The following is a 6,147-nucleotide window of genomic DNA, read 5'->3' as shown; positions in this document are numbered from 1 at the left end:
CAATAAGGGACATAATGCGCAGATCGGAATAGTTCCTGGAATTTTTTTATTTATTTTTTTTTTTTTTTATAAAATTAGCGATCTGAAAATGTTAGTATTAAAAACAGCCCTTTAGCTGTAACTTTTTTATTGATTATCCGCTTTCCAAAATCTTTTCGGTTAATATTTCAAAATAAAGAGTACAATTTAAAAATTATGGTCCGAGAGGCCACTTTTTGACTCCTTTTAGGGGTTTCAAGGGTCTAAAAATGATAACTTTATAACAATTCAAAAAAAAAAATAATTTTCTAGAGTTATCTCGCTTTGCTCAACAATTCATTAGCATTAGAGCTTTAGGCATACCAAAGTTCTTAAATCATAATTGATAACTTTCTTACCAATTAATTTTTAAACCTTTTCTTAAAAAATTAAAAGATATGTTTGGATAGAGAATTCTGGAGTTGTCTTTCTTTGGGCATTTAATTTCTTGATAGTTAATGTGTCGTTATATATTATAGACATTTTGTTCTCATTTTATCATATAAATTTAAAAAAAAATAAGAATTTAGATAAGTGGTTTATCGGGCTGTCGAAAAGCCCTCCCTTTTTGTTGGAGACAAAAACAGGTCTAGTTATTATTATTTTTCTTTTTCTCGACAGATTTTCCGTCAGCGATTTCTTGAAAACGGAAAGGATTTCAGAAATAACTATGGAATAGTCTTATAGCATTTTTAAATGTCACCAGTATGTAAAGTTTTGGACTTCCGGTTCCGGTACTTTCGGTTCACACAAGCAAAATAGTAGAAATTAAATGAATCAATATATTGTTTTTATTTTTAAAGGAAATTCGTTGTAATTTTAGAGTTAGATCAACCATGTCGAGTTGTTTAAAAAGTAAAGCGGCGGCGAGTTTCTATCTCTTATCAGTTTTGAGATTTTAGGCCTCAAACTTGAGAAAAGGGGGGATGAAAAAATAAAAAACTCAGAAAAGCTTAGGAATGTCCTAAGACGGATAGATATTGTTCAAATACATGTAATTAAGATATATTCCATGTTTCATTGAATAGTATTGAGTACTTCCGGTTTTATGAGCCGATGAAAATTGTCTATGGGAGTTTCTATGTTAAATTAAATTCACGCATGTAACGTTTTCTCAAACAGTTTTCAAGCAAATATTTTTATATTTTGTATTTGCAATAAGGGACCTTATGCGCAGACCGGAAAAGGTCCTGGGAAAAAAGTTCTAAACGATAAGGGATCTAAAGGGGTCAATATCAAAAACGGCCCTTTAGCTGTAACTTTTTTATTGTTTATCCGATTTTCAAAATCTTTTCGGTTTATAGTTTGGAATAAAGAGTACAATTTAAAAAATATGGTCCGAGGGGGCACTTTTTGACTCCTTATAGGGGTTTTAAGGGTCTGAAAATGATAACTTTATCACATTCCAAAAAATTAAAATTCAAGAGTTATCTCGCTTTGCTCAATGAATAATTAGCATTAGAGCTTTTGGCATACCAAAACTCTTGAATCTTAAATGAGTACTTTCTTATATATGAATTTTTAGAACTTTTATTTCAGGAAACAAACGATATAGTTGGATAAAAAATTCTGAAGTTGTCTTTCTTTGGGCATTTAATTTCTGAAATGTTAACGTGTGGGTATATGCTCATGATATTTTGCTAATTTTTAATATACAGATTCTGAGAGAAAATATGATAAATTTAATTATGGGGTTTTAAGGGCTGTCGAAAAGCCCTTCCTTTTTGTTGGAGACAAAAATAGGTCTAGTTATTAGGGCTTTCGACTTTCGGTCGAAAAGACCTATTGTTATTCTTCTGTTTTTTATTATTCTTATTCTCGACAAAGTTTCGTCAGCGATTTTTTGAAAACGGAAAAACAGATTATATCAAGAATGCTATAATCTTATAGCGCTTTAATATGACACGCGTATGTAAGGTTTTGGACTTCCGATTCCGGCACTTCCGGTTTTGACAAGAAAAATACTAAAAACTCAATGAAACATAATATCTTTAATATTTTTTGAGTTAGAGCATTCAAATATAGGGATTAGATGCATCTTGTCGAGTTGAACAAAATCAAAAGCGTAGCCATTTCTCTATCTCTTACCATTTTTAAGATATTAAGGCTCAAACTTGAGAAAAGGGGGGATGAAAAACAAAAAAAAATCAAAAGACCTTAGAAATTTTAAAAGACGCCTAAACATTGTTCAGGTAGAACTATTTAACATATATTCCAAGTTTGAATAAAAAATATTGAGTACTTCCGGTTTTATGAGCCTATGAAAAATTGTCTATGGGAGTTTCAATGTTAAACTAAAATCACGCGTGATTCGTTTTCTCAAAAAGTATATAAGTAAATATTACAATATTTTTTATGTGTAACGACACAACCAATGCGCAGACCGGAAAAGTTTTTGGGTAGACAACTTGAAAGAATAAGGGATCTGCAGGGGCCAACGTGCAAAACAGCCCTTTAGCTGTAACTTTTTTACCTTTCATCCGATATTAAAAATCTTTTCTGTTTATTGTTCAAAATAAAGAGTTCTATCTTAAAATTATGGTCCGAGGGGCCACTTTTTGACTCCGTATAGGGGTTTTGAAGGCCCAAAGATCATCACTTGTTTTAATTTCAAAATGTATTTTAGTAAGCGTTATCTCGCTTTGCTGTAAGAATATAGAGCATAAATACTATAGGCATACCAAGTTTTGTGTCCCAGGAATGAATACTTACTTCAATATGATTTTTTGAAAATATTCCTCTGGAAATTAGAAGTGTAGCTACCTGTTAAGTTCTGGAGTTATCTTTCTTTTCACATTGCACTACTCAAAAGTTCCTATCTAAGCAACTGAGGATACCAAGGCGTTTAGAACACTTGGAAACAAATTAGAGAATAATTTTTTTTGAACATTTAATTAAAAAGGAACAATGGGGCTGTCGAAAAGCCCTTACTTTTTGTTGAAGACAAAAAAAGTTCTAGTTATTATTATTCTTTTTCTCGACAGAATTTCCGTCAGCGATTTTTTGAAAACGGAAAGGATTTCAGAAATAACTATACAATAGTCTTATAGCATTTTTTAATGTCACCAGTATGTAAGGTTTTGGACTTCCGGTTCCGGTACTTCCGGTTCACACAAGCAAAATAGTAGAAATTAAATGAATCAATATGTTGTTTCTATTTTTAAAGGAAATTCGTTGTAGTTTTAGAGTTAGATCAACCATGTCGAGTTGTTTAAAAAGTAAAGCGGCGGCGAGTTTCTATCTTTTATCAGTTTTGAGATTTTAGGCCTCAAACTTGAGAAAAGGGGGGATGAAAAAATAAAAAACTCAGAAAAGCTTAGGAATGTTCTAAGACGGATATATATTGTTCAAAGAGATGTAATTAAGATATATTCCAAGTTTCATTGAATGGAATTGAATACTTCCGGTTTTATGAGCCGATGAAAATTGTCTATGGGAGTTTCTATGTTAAATTGAATTCACGCATGTAACGTTTTCTCAAACAGTTTTCAAGCAAATATTTCTATATTTCGTGTTTGCAATAAGGGACCTAATGCGCAGACCGGAAAAGGTCTTGGGAAAAAAATTCCGAAAATTAAGGGACCTGAAGGGGTCAATATTCAAAACGGCTCTTTAGCTGTAACTTTTTTATTGTTTATCCGATTTTCAAAATCTTTTCGGTTTATAGTTTAGAATAAAGAGTACAATTTAAAAAATATGGTCCGAGGGGGCACTTTTTGACTCCTTATAAGGGTTTAAAGGTCTGAAACTGATAACTTTATCAGAATTCAATTTCAAGAGTTATCTCTCTTTGCTCAATAAATGATTAGGATAGATATTGTGTTAATAGACGTAATTAAGATATAGTCCAAGTTTCGTTGAATAGTGTCTAGTACTTCCGGTTTTATGAGCCGATGCAAATTGTCTATGGGAGTTTCTATGTTAAATTGAATTCACGCATGTAACGTTTTCTCGAACAGTTTTTAAGCAAAAATTTTTATATTTTGTACTTGTAATGAGGGACCTAATGCGCAGACTGGAAAAGGTCTGAGGAAAAAAATTCCGAAAAATAAGGGACCTGAAGGGGTCAATATTAAAAACAGCCCTTTAGCTATAACTTTTTTATTATTCACCCAATTTTCAAACTCTTTTCAGTTATTAGTTTAAAATAAGGAGTTCAATTTAAAAATTATGGTCCAAAGAGCCAATTTTGACTCCTTACAGGGGTTTTAAGGGCCTGAAAATGATAACTTTATCACATTTTAAAAAAATTAAAATTCAAAAGTTATCTCGCTTTGCTCAATGAATGATTAGCATTAGAGCTTTTGGCATACCAAAACTCTTGAATCTTAAATGAGTACTTTCTTATATAAGAATTTTTAGAAGTTTTATTTCAGGAAACAAATGATATAGTTGCATGAACAATTCTGAAGTTATCTTTCTTTGGGCATTTAATTTCTTAAGTGTTAACGTGTGGGTATATGCTCATGATATTTTCCTAATTTTTAATATACAGATTCTGAGAGAAAATATGACAAATTTAAATAAGGGGTTTTAAGGGCTGTCGAAAAGCCCTTCCTTTTTGTTGGAGACAAAAATAGGTCTAGTTATTATTAGGGCTTTTCGACTTTCGGTCGAAAAGACCTATTGTTATTCTGATGTTTTATTATTATTTTTCTTTTTCTCGACAGATTTTCCGTCAGCGATTTTTTGAAAACGGAAAGGATTTCAGAAATAACTATGCAAAAGTCTTATAGAATTTTTAAATGTCACCAGTATGTAAGGTTTTGGACTTCCGGTTCCGGTACTTCTGGTTTACACAAGCAAAATAGTAGAAATTGATTGAATCAGTATATTGTTTTTATTTTTAAAGGAAATTCGTTGTAATTTTAGAGTTAGATCAACCATGTCGAGTTGTTGAAAAAGTAAAGCGGCGGCGAGTTTCTATCTCTTATCAGTTTTGAGATTTTAGGCCTCAAACTTGAGAAAAGGGGGGATGAAAAAATAAAAAACTCAGAAAAGCTTAGGAATGTTCTAAGACGGATATATATTGTTTAAATAGATGTAATTAAGATATATTCCAAGTTTCATTGAATAATATTGAGTACTTCCGGTTTTATGAGCCGATGAAAATTATCTACGGGAGTTTCTATGTTAAATTGAATTCACGCATGTAACGTTTTCTCAAACAGTTTTCGAGCAAATATTTTTATATTTTGTATTTGCAATTAGGGGCCTAATGCGCAGACCGGTAAAGGTCCTGGAGAAAAAATTCCGAAAAATAAGGGAGCTCAAGGGGTCAATATTAAAGACGGCTCTTTAGCTGTAACTTTTTTATTGTTTATCCGATTTTCAAAATCTTTTCGGTTTATAGTTCAGAATAAAGAGTACAATTTAAAAAAGATGGTCCGAGGGGGCACTTTTTGACTCCTTGTAGGGGTTTTAAGGGTCTGAAAATGATAACTTTATCGCAATTCAATTTCAAGAGTTATCTCGCTTTGCTCAATAAATAATTAGGATAGATATTGTGTTAATAGACGTAATTAAGATATATTCCAAGTTTCGTTGAATAGTGTCTAGTACTTCCGTTTTTATGAGCCGATGAAAATTGTCTATGAGAGTTTCTATGTTAAATTGAATTCACGCATGTAACGTTTTCGCAAACAGTTTTAAAGCAAATATTTTTATATTTTGTATTTGTAATGAGGGACCTAATGCGCAGACCGGAAAAGGTCTGAGGAAAAAAATTCCGAAAAATAAGGGACCTGAAGGGGTCAATATTAAAAACAGCCCTTTAGCTATAACTTTTTTATTACTCACCCAATTTTCAAACTCTTTTCAGTTATTAGTTTAAAATAAAGAGTACAATTTAAAAAATATGGTCCAAAGGGCCACTTTTTGACTCCTTATAGGGGTTTAAAGGGCCTGAAAATGATAACTTTATCACATTTTAAAGAAATTAAAATTCAAGAGTTATCTCGGTTTGCTCAATGAATGATAAGCATTAGAGCTTTTGGCATACCAAAACTCTTGAATCCTAAATGAGTACTTTCTTATATAAGAATTTTTAGAACTTTTATTTCAGGAAACAAACGATATAGTTGGATAAACAATTCTGAAGTTGTCTTTCTTTGGGCATTTAATTTCTTA

Source organism: Magallana gigas, chromosome 4, assembly GCF_963853765.1.
Source record: "Magallana gigas chromosome 4, xbMagGiga1.1, whole genome shotgun sequence".
Taxonomy (NCBI): Eukaryota; Metazoa; Mollusca; class Bivalvia; order Ostreida; family Ostreidae; genus Magallana; species Magallana gigas.
Note: the sequence above shows the minus strand (reverse complement) of the source record.